Source organism: Rhineura floridana, chromosome 9 (genome assembly GCF_030035675.1).
Source record: "Rhineura floridana isolate rRhiFlo1 chromosome 9, rRhiFlo1.hap2, whole genome shotgun sequence".
NCBI lineage: Eukaryota > Metazoa > Chordata > Lepidosauria > Squamata > Rhineuridae > Rhineura > Rhineura floridana.
In genome coordinates this window covers 106,915,209-106,930,128 of record NC_084488.1, presented here as the reverse complement: position 1 = coordinate 106,930,128, position 14,920 = coordinate 106,915,209, and the positions used below count along the sequence as shown (strand labels likewise).

The window sequence follows — 14,920 nt, the reverse complement described above, 5'->3', positions numbered from 1 at the left end:
CCCAGCAGGAGCCCAGGGCGGCAAACAAAAGCACTAAAAACATTTAAAACATCATAAAAACAGACTTTAAAACACATTAAAACATCTTTAAAAACATTTTTTTAAAAAAAGCTTTCAAGACATCTTTAAAAAAAGGTTAAAAACATTGTTTTTTTTAAAAAAAAGGTTTAAAAACATATTAAAAAGCAATTCCAACACAGACGCAGACTGAGATAAGGTCTCAATTTAAAACGCTTGTTGAAAGAGGAAGGTCTTCAATAGGCACCAAAAAGATAACAGAGATGGCGCCTGTATAATATTTAAGGGGAGGGAATTCCACAGGGTAGGTGCCACCACACTAAAGGTCCGTTTCCTATGTTGTGCAGAAAGGACCTCCTGATAAGATGGTATTTGCAAGAAGCCCTCACCTGCAAAGCACAGTGATCGAATGGGTATATAAGGGATAAGAAGGTCTTTCAGGTATCCTGGTCCCAAGCTGTATAGAGCTTTGTACACCAAGACTAGAACCTTGAACTTGGCCCAGTAGCAAATGGGCACAACTGCCCAGGGGGCCGAAAGAAAATCACCCAATACTATTATCTGAAAACCTTGGAGATAGGATCGGATCCACTCTAAAACAGTGCCTCCGATACCCATCTCACCAATTCAGCCCAGAAGGATACCATGGTCAATGGTATCAAAAGCCACTGAGTGATCAAGTAAGAGTAACAGGGCCGCATTCCCCCTGTCCTTCTCCCGATAAAGGTCATCCATCAGGGCAACCAAGGCTGATTCAGTCCAATAACCAGGCCTGAACCCAGACTGGAATGGGTCAAGATGATCCGTTTTATCCAAGAGTACTTGAAATTGCTGCGCCACAACCCTTCAATCACCTTCCCTAAAAAGGGGATATTTGCGAGCCGTCAGTAATTGTCACAGACCAATGGGTCCAGGGTGGGCTTTTCAGGAGCGGTCGGATTACCACCTCTTTCAGGGTGGCTGGAGCCACTCCCTCCCACAATTATGCGTTGACCACACCTTGGATCCACTCGGTCAAACCCACTCAGCAAGCTTTAATAAGCCAAGGAGGGCAAGGGTCGAGAGGACACGTTGCTGGCCGCATCATCGCAAGCACCTTGTCTACGTCATCAGGCCGCATCAACTGAAACCGTTCCCAAGAAGTTGCAGCAGACATTGCACTGGACACCTCATTGGGGATTACAGTAGATGTGGATGGGGCATCAAGATTGCTATGAAGGCAAGCAACTTTACTCTCAAAGTGCCTTGCAAACAATTCACAGTGGGCCTCTGAAGGGTCTAAAACTTTCCTGGAGTTGACCTCAACAGACCCCTGACAATACAGAAAAGCTCCACTGAACAGCTACTTGAGGATCATAGAATAGTAGAGTTGGAGGGGGCCTATAAGGCCATCAAGTCCAACCCCCTGCTCAATGCAGGAATCCAAATCAAAGCATTATAGAATCATAGAATAGTAGAATCGATGGGGGCAGAGAAGTGGGCCTTCTTCTCCGCCCTCACTGCCACACAGTAGGCACGGTTATGTTGTTTATGATCAGCCTCACAGCACGTCTTTTGCCACTTGCGCTCTGTCATCCAGCCTGTTTCATTGCCCTTAACTCACTGGTGTACCAAGGTGCAAACTGAGCTCCACAATACTGGACAGGGTGCTCGGGGGCAACCATGTAAAGAGCCCGATGCGCCTTGCTGTTCCACAGCGTGACAAGGGCTTCAACAGGGTCACCTGCTCCATCTACTGGGAACTCCCTCAGGGCATTCAGGAATCCGATGGATTCCATTAGTTTTCGGGGGTGGACCATCTTAATCTGTTCACCACCCCTGTAGGGAAGGATCGAAGCCATAAGTCTAAACTTCATTAGGAAGTGATCTGACCATGACAATGGGGTGACATCCACCCCCCATCTCCAGACCACCCCTTCCTCCATCTGGAGCAAAAACCAAGCTGAGGGTATGCCCTGCCCTACACATTGGGCCAGTGACAACTTGAGATAGCCGCATGGCCATCATGGAGACCATGAAGTCCCAAGCCGGAACACTAGAGGCAGCCTCAGCGTGGACATTGAAACCACCCAGGACTATTGTTCTGTATTCCTCCAATACCACAGCCGAGATGGCCTCCACCAGCTCAGTCAGAGAAGCTGCCGGGCAGCAGGGTGGATGGTACACCAACAGCAACCCTAGTTTACTGTCTCCTTGGCCCGACACCAGGTGCAGGTCCTCACAGCTCCAAGACAGAGTGGTTTCCTGGTGACAGAGATGGAAGTCTGTAGACCACAGCAACTCCTCCCCCGTTCCTGCAGCCTGTGTTGGTGTTGCACCAAGTATCCAGGTGGGCAAAGCTGGGTCAGATCAGTTCCTCCCAGGTCACCCACCCAGGTCTCGGTAACACACACCAAATTAGCACCTTCATCCACGATAAAATCAAGGATGAATATGGTCTTATTGTGTACCAATCTGGCAGGCTACCGGGCACAGCAGATGCACAACGAGGAACCCATCCATAGGTTCAGGTGGTATTTTTAATTCTAACAACAACCAATATGCAGGAGCCAATGCAAAGAATAGGAGGGAGAAACTATTAATATTACTGCTGCTACTCTGACTATATGCAGGAGCCAATGCAAAGAAAAGAAAAATGATTATTATTAATATGCAAGGAAGCCAGCGCAAGGAAGAGGGGGGAAATGAGGAGCCAATGCAAAGAATAGAAAAAACCCTTATTATTATATGCCGGAGCCAGTGCAAAGAAAAGAAAAATTATCATTAATATGCAGAAGCCAATAAAAAAGGGAAAAAATAGTAAGCAGGAGCCAATGCAAAGAGTAGAAAAAACCTATTACTATTATATGCAGAAGCTAGTGCAAAGGAAAAAAATGTAGAAGCAAATGCAAGGAACAGGAAAATAATAGTAAGAATGAGCCAATGCAAAGAACAGAAAGCAACTTATTATTATTATATATCGGAGCCAATGCAAAGAATAGAGGGCAAAAACTATTTTTATTACTATTACTACTGGTACTATTATATGCAGGAGTCAGTGCAAAGAAAAGAGAAAGTATTATTAATAATAATATGCAGAAGCAGATGCAAAGAAGATAATAAATAAATAAATAAGCAGGAGCCAATGCAAAGAATAGAAAACAACGATGTTTTATTAATTATTATTTGCAGGGGCCAGTGCAAAGTATAGAAAAACAAAGCGAGGACTCTCATGCGCTCTGAGAAAGAGTGGGCCTTTCCAGCGGAGTTTTGAAAAAGTAAAACCCTACGTTGCTCTTGGCGCCGGCGGTAGTAAGCAGCAGCAGCGGCAGCCGCCACCAGGCCTGAGGTTGGCTTAGTAACCAGAGAGCGGCTAGACCCGCCAGGGCCCCAAAACGGGGCGGGACAGGAGGGGGGCGGGCGAGAGCGCCGGGATCCCAACGAGCTTGTGTCAGCAGCTTCCCTGCGGCCAGAGGGGCGTAAGTGAATGAGAAGGCAGGCGGGGGAGGCCGCTTCGCCGCTGGTTACAATGGTTACAGCCCTGAAGAGGCAGCGTTAGAGACGCGCGCGCAGGCACACATCCACGCGCACACGCTCCGGCGGCGGCAGCCTAGGCTGATGTAGGGAGGAGGAGAAGGGGGGCAAATAAAGAGCCAGACCCTGCACGGCGCTGACTTTCCCCGCCTGCTCCTCCGGTGGGAAGCCGGGCTGTGCGGGATCGGCTCCCCTTTCGCAGGCAGAAGAGCGACCAAGCCGGAGACTTTGCGTCTGGAGCGCCGTCCCTCCTCGCCAGACCAACCAGCCTGCAAGCCGCCTGAGGGAGGTGGTGCGAGGGAGACGGGATGGGGGGCTCGGGGCGTACCAAATAGCAGCCCCGAGGAGATGCTGCTGCTCCTGCCGCCGCCCCCCTCCTCCTCCTCCCCCTCCCTGGACTCTTTGGCAGATTCCACTTAGTCCCGTCGTGGGGGAGGAGGGAAGAGACGCCCCCCACCCGGCCCGTTCCCAGCACTCCAGCACCCAGACTTTGAACTCCCAGCGGCCGGTAGGTGAAGTCTTGGGTCGGTTCCTTGGGCGGGTGGGAAGAGACGGTGTTCTTCGCGGTGCCCCCCCCTCTCAGAATGCCCCTCCACACAGGGACTCCGCGTGTTTAGTTCGTGGGAGTGTGGCTGTCTCTGGGAAGGGAATGACGGGCTGGCATGGTGGTGGGTGCAAGGGCTTGGGAGTTTGAAGGATGGCGTGTACTGGACGACCACCCCCCCCGGTCAGTGAGAGGGGGGAATTGAAGGGTTGGGGAGAAGTTTGCTTTTGAGGATGGGTGGGGAGCGTTTGGCCCTCCAGATGTTGTGGCAGTACAGTTCCCATCAGCCTTGGCTACCGGCTATGTTGGCTGGGGGTTGTTGGGAGATGGAGTTCAGCAAAACTGTGGAGGGTTAAAGTTTACCCACTCCTGGAAGAGATTCCCGCAACAGACCTGTTTTGTTGTTTGCTTTTGTACTTGAAAGAATTATTGGGAATCAGAGGGGGTGATGATGTTGGGGCATCCTTTGTGACCAGCTGCAGAGCAAATGTGTGTTGGACAATTCCCTCTCCCCTCCTGAAATGCCGCGTTTGCAAAGGGCCAAAGGAAAAAACCACAAATGTGGTGGTGTTTTGGAGTCCTAAAGAATCCGTTTCTACGCTGATCGTCCCCACGTGGAACATGCAGCATTGGGTTTCCTTGCTTCAGCCTGTTTTCAGAATCAGGTGGGAGAGAAAGCTCTTTGCTTGTAGTTGGGATGCGCATTTGTGCGTGTGTGTGAATGACAGACGTCAAGGCTGTGAAGAGACTTTGGTACAGATGGACTAGTTGGAAGGAAGGGGGAATTTCACAAGATGCTCCCCCCCCACACTGTGTTGTGTGTCCGTTTTTTCCAAACAGCAGGCCTGCTTGCCTGTTTCTCTCAAATTATTGTGGAAACTTTATGTCTCATCAGAAGAATACAAGGGAGGAAAGAGAATATTGATGCAAGCTGTTTTGCTGTTGTTGTTAAGGTTTCCCACCACTTCCTGTCCCAAACCTCAGCATAGAAGAGCAGAAATTTTGAGGTTCACAAAGCAGCAGATGGAGAAAACATTTGGAATAAAAGTTGAACTTGGAAAGTTAAGATGTTGGCACCCAGATACAAAACTTTTTCTGAGAGAATAATTCCCAGTCACTCCTATAGAACTTTCTTCTGAGGATCTTGGCATGCTAGCCCTAAATCTCTTTCTGGAGTACGGTAATAATCCAGAGTTGGTTCAATTGAGATCTGGAGGAGGAGATTTGTGGGAGAAAAGTGGGAATCGAAGGAGAAATCTACTGGGGAGTGATGAGAAATAAAATGGCTTTCATTTTTGATATTCATCTACCTGCAATCAACACCTCCGCAAAACCACAGCATAATCTCTCTCCTATTGGCAAGTGTGTCATTCTCTTTAAATTACATGTTTTAAAAACAGCGAAGACAGTGACTTCGTAGAGGGCCGCCTGGAGTTGCTCTGTAGTACTCTGGTTTTTGTTGGGAATTAAAACAGCGCAACCGGTTTTGTGTGTTGGGTGGATCCCAAGCTAAATGTAGGGCATCCAAAACTGTAGAGCCATAGCTGGTTGTTGACAACTGGTGTAGTTAAAGCATCTTTTTTATAGAATGAGTTTGATGTATTTTCCCTGTTCTTGAAACATGGCATAGATTGTGGCTGCAGTCTGATTGGGATTGTTGGGGAGAGGGGACAGTTAGAATTTGTGCCACATTTTCTGCTGGCATTTTGACTGTTTCCAACTGGAGAAATTCAAGGCACGCTTAACAAAATAACAACTACAGGGTTTTTGGCCCTACAGCCTGATTGACAAGGAGGGTGGTGTATTGTTTTTCATTCCTGGAAGGCTTCAGATTGGGGACTAGGTAACAATCTGCAAGATAAACACAGAATTTGGATGTCATTGGTGAAATGTGGCCTCCTCACCAAGCTCCTTGGATCCTGGGGCTTCCCAGGTGCTATTACCCTTCACTCACCACACACTCCCCTTGCACTGAGGCTGCTAGTTTCCCAGGTCATTTCTACCAGACCCTGTCTCCCACCCCATGTCTGGTGATCCTTCACCCTAACCCTGGAGATGCCAGGGATTGAACTTGGGACCTTTTGCATGCACAGCATATGCTGTACCATTGAGCTACGTCCCTTTCCATAACATGGCATCTAGCCATATTGGAAGTTGCCTTGTACCAGACGCTTTGACCATCCAATCCACTTGTGCACTGCAGCTGGTGGTGGCTCTCCAGGATCTTGGGCAGAAACAGGTCTTTCGTGTCACTTGCTACCTTGTCTTTCTAGCTAGGGATGCCGGGAGTTCTGCTGCAGAGTTGTGGTCCCTCTCCTTATTTGCATGGGACAGCTGGCAGGCATGGATGGGGTTTTGCACCCCTTATTTTCTCCCCGTGTTCACCTTATCTCAGCAAATGGGCTCGTCCATTTGCCATCACAGTGTACAACTTGACTTTGTGTTAACTGCCTCATCCTGCTGGGAGGAAGGGTGGGATATAAATCAAATAATAATAATAATAATAAATCTGTATCTTGGGCTCTTCGTTGAGGAATTAATACACACATTGAAAATGTAAAGACTCAGTCTCTATCCCAGCAGCTTGATTACTTTAGTGATGTTGATAGATGAATGGAATTGTATTTGTCTTCCCATTTGGTTCCAAGTTGGGAATCAGAAGAGAACAAAAAACAAGGGATTGAAGATCATGTAGTCTGAACTTGAAAATGAGCAGACAAGAAATACTAAATTTAAAGACCTCTTTTTGGGGGAGCATTTGTATTTACTTTGCTCCTTTCACGTGCTATGCATTGATTTGTGGCTTGATCCTACCTTCTTCAAATACTGGCTGTCATCTAACCACAAACATATTGTTTACATATTGCCAGGGTTTTTTTTTCTTTTTCTTTTTCACTGAGTAGTTTCCACCTCAAACTAGAGAGCAGGAGAAATACATGTGATAGGATGTTTATCCATATGCATTACCTAAGCAAAAACAGAGGGTAGACAATTGCAAAGAAGTCAAAATATTTGACTGACAATAATCCTGATTGTTTCTGTTATTAGATGAACATGGAGAACCTTTATTTTGGGAATGGGGAACCTATGGTCTTCCAAATGTTGGATTACACCTCCCATCATTCCTGACCTTTGGCCATGCTGGTTGGGACTGATGGGAGTTGTGCCGTTCACGTATTATTAGACCACAAGTTCCCCATTCCTTGTGGGCACTGATATAGAGCCCTGCATTTATGGACTGTCCTCAGTGATGGAACTTGGGATATACTGTGCATGACTTGCATGATTTGCATGATCTTTCTAAGAGCTTCCATTCTGAGCACCAAACTACACTTTTTGCTTAATGTATCTTCTGTTTTTCCTTAGTTTATTACTGATGCCGGGGAGTTGTTGTTTTGACCGCAGCGCTTGAATTTCTTCCTTCCCACCCACTTTGGGGATGGAAATGGTTGCCCCTCTCCATTATGAGGCTTAGTAAAAAAAGTTTCCATTGACTGTAGTGGGATTTCCATCAAGGGTTGCTATAGAAGGGATAAACCTGCCTTGCTTGTGTCCTGTAGTCAGGATAATAACATCCCTGGGCTCCTTCTGGGAGGAAGGGTGGGATGATGATGATGATGATGATGATGATGATAATAATAGTAATAATATCCCCCATTGCACTTACAGTAAAAACAAAACCCAGAAGATGTAGTTGCACACAATTCATAAAGTAGTTGTGGAAGGGCCGTAGCTCAGTGGTAGAGCATCTGCTTTGCATGCAGAAGGTCCAAGGTTCAATCCCCAGCATCTCCCTGGTGGGAGTGGGAGAGATTCCTGCCTGAATAGCTGCTGCCAATCAGTGTACTCCAGTGGTTCCCAAACTCCCACCCTCCCTTGACTACTTGAAAATTGCTAATGGTCTTGGCCACTTTATGATTTTTCTGCAGGTGTAGCAATTCTACTGTGCTGTGTTAGGTGCTGTATGATTTTAATTGTATTTTATTGCATCTGTTATTTCTTGTATTTTATTGTATTACAATTTGCATTTAAAAACAATTAAAATCAATATGAATATTTAATATGTGGCAGACCGCTTGAATGAAGCTCACAGAGCACTGGTGGTCCACGGACCACAGTTTGGCCACCTTTGGTGTAGATGTTCCTCAGATAGATTATGTTAGATTAGTGGCCTGGCTCTGTATAAACCAGCTTCCTATATTCCAAAGTGTAATGTTTAGTTTGGCCCTGAAAGAGATTTTGTTTTTAGTAAAATGTGGTGTGATGACCAGAGATAAGACACTTTTCTTATGGCAACAGCTTCCAGAGTAATAGCTACATGAGTCTGTTACAGCAAACACTGCAAAGAGTCTTGTAGCACCTTAAAGGCCAGCAGTTTATTACAGCAGAAGCTTTCACAAATTAGAGGCCATCAGACTTGTGTGTTTGTGTCTTTGCTTACAGATATCCCCTTAATCTAAAATAGCTACTGGCGACCAATAACAGACCACATAACAGAGACACAAGGAAAGGGGACCAGACCCTGCAACAAACCTAGTTTCCAACTCTGTCCCCATATCTTCTTATTACAGCATCATTAGCCACATCAAGATCTACTTTACCTGTTCATCTGAATCTTCCAACATGACACATGCTGTTACCCTCCAGCAATGCCCTTCTGTCCTTTCTATGTAGGACAAACAGATCAATCTCTGTGCAAAAGAATTTATTTATTTTGTTGTTGCATTTATATACCGCCCATAGCAAGTAGCTCTCAGGGCGGTAAACAGAATAGGATAAAATACATACATCATCATAATAAAATCACAAAACATATAAGACACAATGAAAACAAAATACAATTAAACAAAATATAAGATGATAAAAGGATTAGTATTACAAGATTAAAAAGATAAAATGATTAAAATGCCTGGGAGCATAAGAAGGTCTTTACCTGGCGCGGGAAAGATAATAATATAGGCGCCAGGCGTACCTCTTCGGGGAGGCTATTCCACAACTCGGGGGCCACCACAGAAAAGGCCCTAGATCTAGTAACCACCCTCCGGGCTTCACGATGGGTTGGTACCCGGAGGAGGGCCTTAGATGCTGAACGAAGTGAGCGGGTAGGTTCATAGCGGGAGAGGCGTTCCACCAGGTATTGCGGTTCCACGCCATGTAAGGCTTTATAGGTCATAACCAGCACCTTGAATCTCGCCCGGAAGCAAATAGGTAGCCAGTGCAGGCAAGCCAGAACAGGAGTTAAAAAGAATAAATGGGCGCAAATCTGAAATGGGGATTGGCAACATTCAGAAACCAATGGGAGAATATTTTAGTTTCCTGGGATCCTTTACTGCTATTGTTCTTCAACAAAGGAGCTTCAAAGGGAGACTGCTGTGAAATTGCTGAAACAGAACTTACCAGAAAGCTTGATACTATTTGCTCACACCTGAGTCGAGACAACATCTCCCATTCCACGTGTTAAACCTAGGATAATTGCATTGTTCCCCTACTTAACCATGCTATGAATACTCATTGTGTTTATCTGGTATACTTTTGAGCTTTGTATACATCTTGAATTTCACGGTCATTTTGCCCACTCTACATTTCTCTCTCTCCTGTGTTGTGCCAACCTGTGCTGATATTTATGAGCTGAAGATAATGCCATGTTGATATGATGAAGTGGGCTCTAATTCATGAAGGCTTTTGCCACGTTACATCTTTAAGGTGCCATAAGACACTCTTGGCACTTTTGTTCTATAGGGCCACCATGCATTCCATTGTGTTATACCAGAGTTTTTCATAATGAATGAAGTCATTCCCAGTAGGGATGTAAAGAAGGGTCTAGGTAGGAGAACATAGACTAGAAGCCTGATCCTATGCATGTTTGCTTTGAAATAAGTCCCAATGAGATCAGCTGAACTTTCTGGCAAGTATATGATTTCTACATAAAGGTTATGTGAGAGAGGTAAAAGTAACTAACTGCCATGGACACAGAACTTCTTATTAACATACACTTCAAATTAGACATCTTTTATACACAGTCTTTAAATGCAGAGCTTCATGCTTCAAGGTGGCCTTTGCTATCATGACTTTAAAAAAATTCGCAAGGAGCAAATATTCTGAAAGGTGCAAATGGCAGCTTGCTAACTGCAGGGATCTTCTGAAATAATGACTGCATGGAATGCTTTGAAGCAAGTCCTGAATGGAGACATAAACACAAACTGTTTAATTGGAGCTGCCCTTTCATTTAGATTTTTCAGGAATTCTTCTGACAGTTCCTTCTCATGTGACCATAATGAAACTATCCTTAGGAATGCCCAGTACAGGCATAGCGTTTTCCACCTGTATGCTTCCCTGGGAAGAAATCCAAAGTTTCTGTGACATGGAAGCAAGTGTTATGTGGGAACTGGGCCTTCCTTTTGATTTTTTTTAACGAAGTCAGTTTCTCAAACTTTGTGTTTCCCGAACAAATCTGCCTCATTTGAGAGAAAGTCATAAGGAAGCCTTACAACTGCTTTTATCCGTTTCTTGTATGGCATTCCAAGTGATATTTCTTGCAAGTAAATGTGTTGCTTTATTTAGACCAAACTATATTCTGCAAGACATGTTTCCCCTTATCAGATTGTTCAGTCTGTAGCTATTCACGACTAAGACGGACATATCTTAAGATATAAAGCCTTACGATTGAAATTGAAGCAAGGCACTTTTGGGCCTCAGCTATCTGAGAGATGTATACATTTAAACTGACATGACTTGCTTTCCTGCCATGTGATTTCTGAACATCTTTTTATGCATTATGCAATGGCAAATTCAGGAGTGCCACTGAAGAGAACCCACTTCATGGAGCTGCAGCCAATCCTGACTTCCTAATACACATACATGTTGTCAGGAACTGCTGACCTCTGCCGCATGTGGGGAGATGAGTACCTGCACCCTGTCAGGGGAAACCTTCCTGTTCTGCCCTGGTTCCACCTGCCCGGCCTGGCTCTTCCTGGACAGGAAGAAGAAGAAGAAGAAAGGTCTTCCTTTTCCAGTTGAACCTTGCTGGATCAACAAAGTGTACTGGACTGCTAGTATATACTCATTTCTGGTCTTCCTCTTGGTTCTAACTCCTAGCTTGGCTCATTCTCTGACCTTGTCTCCTGGTGGCCCTCAGATCCTGCTTGCTCTCTGGCTCCCAGTTCCTGGCTCCTGACCCCCAAACCACTGCCCCGTCCTGGTGCACATGGGTACGATATGCACGTTTGTAAGCAGAAATTTGTCCTCACTCGGGGTTCACATTTACACTTGAAAAATAAATTAATTATATTTCTAGTAAATAAGTATAACACTTAGAATATCTCAGAAATACGCTAATACGTAAGGGGTGAATCTGTCCTGATTAGTTACTTGGTGTGTCAAAAAAAAATCTGTGTGGAATCCATCCTTGTGAAGAAATTCAGCAAATGTCCCTTCTGCTCTGTTACTGCACGCCTAACAGGGCATAACTTCTTAACTGTGCCGTGCTCGTGGCTGAGCTGTGGGACTCATGGCAAACTGTCCCTGCAAGACAGTAGCTCTGGTCCTGTAGGATGCCGCAGCATGTTAGGAGCCTTTCAGAGTCCCAAGTCTGCTCAGATTTGCAGAGGAGACTTGGTGAGACTCTTACACCTTTGGTACAGGAGGTCCAAGTCTTTTCTCATCATGCAGGTTCCTGTGAGGCTCAGTGGTACAGCTTTAATTACTCTATTGTACGTCAGTGACAGCTGGTGGTTCCATGATAGTGAGGCAGTGGAATCCGCTCTGGGTTTAAGTCTGATCTTCCAAGGGGCTAAAGGGTAGATTGAGGTTGGTGGGGCAGTGCCCCATTCTCCCGAGGGACCTGCCTCCACTGGGGCCAGGGAAGACTTACACAGCCCCCACACCCAATGTCCCTGCTTGTGCTGTCTTCTCCCTCCACTTCTGACCTTTGTGTATACAGTGCGAAGGATCTGAAAGCTGAACACGCTTAGAAACCTCTTTCTGACCTTCCTGCTCAATGCGGGAAGTTCAGGAGTGGGGATGCAGAAGAAATTTGCGACCTAGGCAGTTATGCACCGCATCCAGCCCCCTGAATACTTTTTGTCCTGGCTTTTTTAGGGTGAGCACCCCAAGAGAGCTAGTGTTCCATGCAGGTCCATGTTAGATTATGGCTGTCACTTTGTGGTGAGAATGTACTTGTGTATCAAGTGCTTTTTGTATGAGAGTGGGTGTTTTTGTGGTGCAGGGAAAGGGCAGCAAAGAAATTGGTCCTAGTAAGGGTTTCTTACTGTTCTGACTGTTCAGCGAAAACCAAAAGACTCCCCCCTTCCACCTCAAAAAATTTGGTTGTTAGGAATGCACTGGAAAATGTGGAATAACACTGGCTTTGATGTAACGTCATCTAACGTCCCTGCAAACAAATCAGAATGAATGCTGAATGAACTGGTCATCTGGAAGAGCCCTCAGATGTAATTCTGTACTTCAGATATACAGATGTATGGCTTGAGGAGTGCAGTGGGTAATTGGCTCTGTCACCCAAAGCTGCGGCTTTGCACTTACCATTAGATGGTAAGCCCTCAGGTTTCTAGTAAAAATAAAACAAAGTAGATTGAAATCTGTCCACACCAGATATAGTAGCTAAGATATGAGCTGTAAGGGCCTTGTTTAAAATTTCAGCCCAGTTATGTATTTGCAAAGTGGCCTTGAAGAAGCCACTGATCCAGTTTGGCCAATTATTCCAGGTTTTGTAAACCAAAGTGCTCCTCCCTTGGGCTCTCCCCTTCTCCCATTGTGCACTGGCTTTAGTGCAAAGACCCTGTCTTGTCCTAAACCAGTGTTCTTTATATGTCCAAACCAGGGAAGTCTGGCTTAACGTCAGTCTACAAAACAGGCAAATAAACCAGGATGTTTGATCCATCTTTCCCCAAAATGTGTGGTTAATATTTCCTCTGCTTAGGAAAAGGTATTCAAGGCTGGCTAAGGAATAGAATTAGAGCTTCCTTTGCTGGCTATTTCTGGGTTGGTCTGTATTCCTGCTCATTTGCAAGCAGAGCATCTCTGTCACAGAAAGTTCATAGGTTTTACCCTAATTATGTACCTTTTGAGTGACACATACTAGCGGGTAGCACTTGGATCTCTCTGGTTTTAAGTCTATATTTAATCTTCTGTCCCTTTATTTGTGTTAGTTATTGTCTATATGAGCTGTTGATTCACACATTCAAAATCTTTCGGCATTGGAGTGTTTTTGGCAAATTGTCCTAGTGTTGCAGTGATTCTCAAAACTTTTCTGCAGAAACCTCCATTGTGGCTTCTTAGTGCTTTCTCAAGACAGAAGGCGTGCAGATATAACCCACAATCATGCCTGCAAGGCATTCAACTGCCCCCAAACCAAGACTTCCCAGGTCCCCAAAGTTTTATATCTGTTGTCCTCTACAAACATTTGGCCAGTTTTCTGGCTCTGTAGGAATGGCAGCTGTGATTTCACCTCACCTGTCACCAACTTGCTCATTTCTGTTCCCATTTAGGTTATGTAAATTTATTGTATTTAAAAATACATTACATTAATACTGCTTGCCACTCTGACTGAAATCCTGGAGAGTCACTGCCAGTCAGTGTAGGCAGTACTGAGCTAGATGGGACTAACAGTCTGACTTGGTATATGGCAGCTTCCTATGTTTCTATCCTTCTCTTCCAAATACGTTATCTGGCTGGTTATGCATTGTTCATACACTTTCAACTCTGTATTTGCAATCTTACGGATCAAAAATGTATTGGATTAAAAAAGACAATGCTGACATTCACAGGATGATGAATTCTGAGCTCAACACTAGTTTCCGCACTGGGTACCTCAATCACAGAATTGCAGAATGTACATCAGCCTGCATTTTGACCAGGGCTGTGCAGTCGGAGTCGTGGAGTCGGAGTCGGAAATGTACCGACTCTGACTCCGGTTTCAAAATAAAATTAATAATTAATTTTTTTTGTTTTAATGTATTTTAAGGTCTTTTTATGATGTCTTAAAGTGTTTTTAGTGTTTCTGTTTGCCACCCTGGGCTCCTGTTGGGAGGAAGGGCGGGATATAAATCAAATAATTAATTAAATAAATAATATACATTTGCCATTTATGAAGGAGTCGGAGTCGGTCAGTAGAAAAATAGAGGAGTCGGAGTCGAAGGTTGGACGCACTGACTCCACAGCCCTGATTTCGACAACCATAACAGTGACCTTGGGCCAGTCATTCTCTTTCAACCTAACCCACCTCACAGAGTTGTTGTGAGAATAAAATGGAGAGAGGGAGAACCATGTGTGCCATCTTGAGCTACTTGGAGCAAAGGTGGGATATCATCATCATTATCTGAAAGCTCCTTACAGCAGTGGCTAGTAGTTATTAATTAATTACAAAGTGCTTTTCTCCACTCTTATTCAATAGCAGTTTCCACCTTGAGTAGTTAAGAGTCCTGCTCAGAGAAGATAGTGGCTCAGCACTGCCATCATCTCAATTTTGCACAGCCAGATTTTTTTACATCTCCATCAGCTTAACTTTTATTTAACACTCACCTGTAATCTTATAAAAATAACATGAGAATCAAGGAGGAGGAGGAGTTGGTGGTGAAACTGGCAAAGCATAGCCTAATTGGTGGTGTTCTTTACTACAATGTAAGTTCAAAGCAGGAAAAACATTGTGACATTCCTTAAGTTAATGATATGCGTGTGTTTTTTGTTAACTAATAATTAACACATCCATCTGGTAAAAAAAGATTCTCAGAAGTGTGCTTTATTCCTCTGCAGTGCAGAGAAGCTGGAAGTTGTTTAATGTGGCTGTTTATTTTGTTCCTAGAAGTCAAATTGGTAGAGATGCATCCTCAT

The 14,920-nt window shown here is 44.8% G+C and overlaps 1 protein-coding gene across 5 annotated transcripts in view; it reads left to right on the top strand.

The window, feature by feature from the left end:
• Window positions 1-3,416: 3,416 nt before the first annotated feature.
• The window catches only part of PTPN13 (protein tyrosine phosphatase non-receptor type 13), a 196,459-nt gene continuing 184,955 nt past the window's right edge, over window positions 3,417-14,920 (top strand). For 4 of the 5 annotated variants that reach the window (XM_061583095.1, XM_061583093.1, XM_061583092.1 and 1 more), the window contains exon 1: window positions 3,417-4,039. The gene's annotated coding sequence lies outside the window, so the exon portion shown is untranslated. The remainder of the gene's footprint in view (window positions 4,040-14,920) is intronic. The other variant, XM_061583096.1, reaches the window with a different exon arrangement.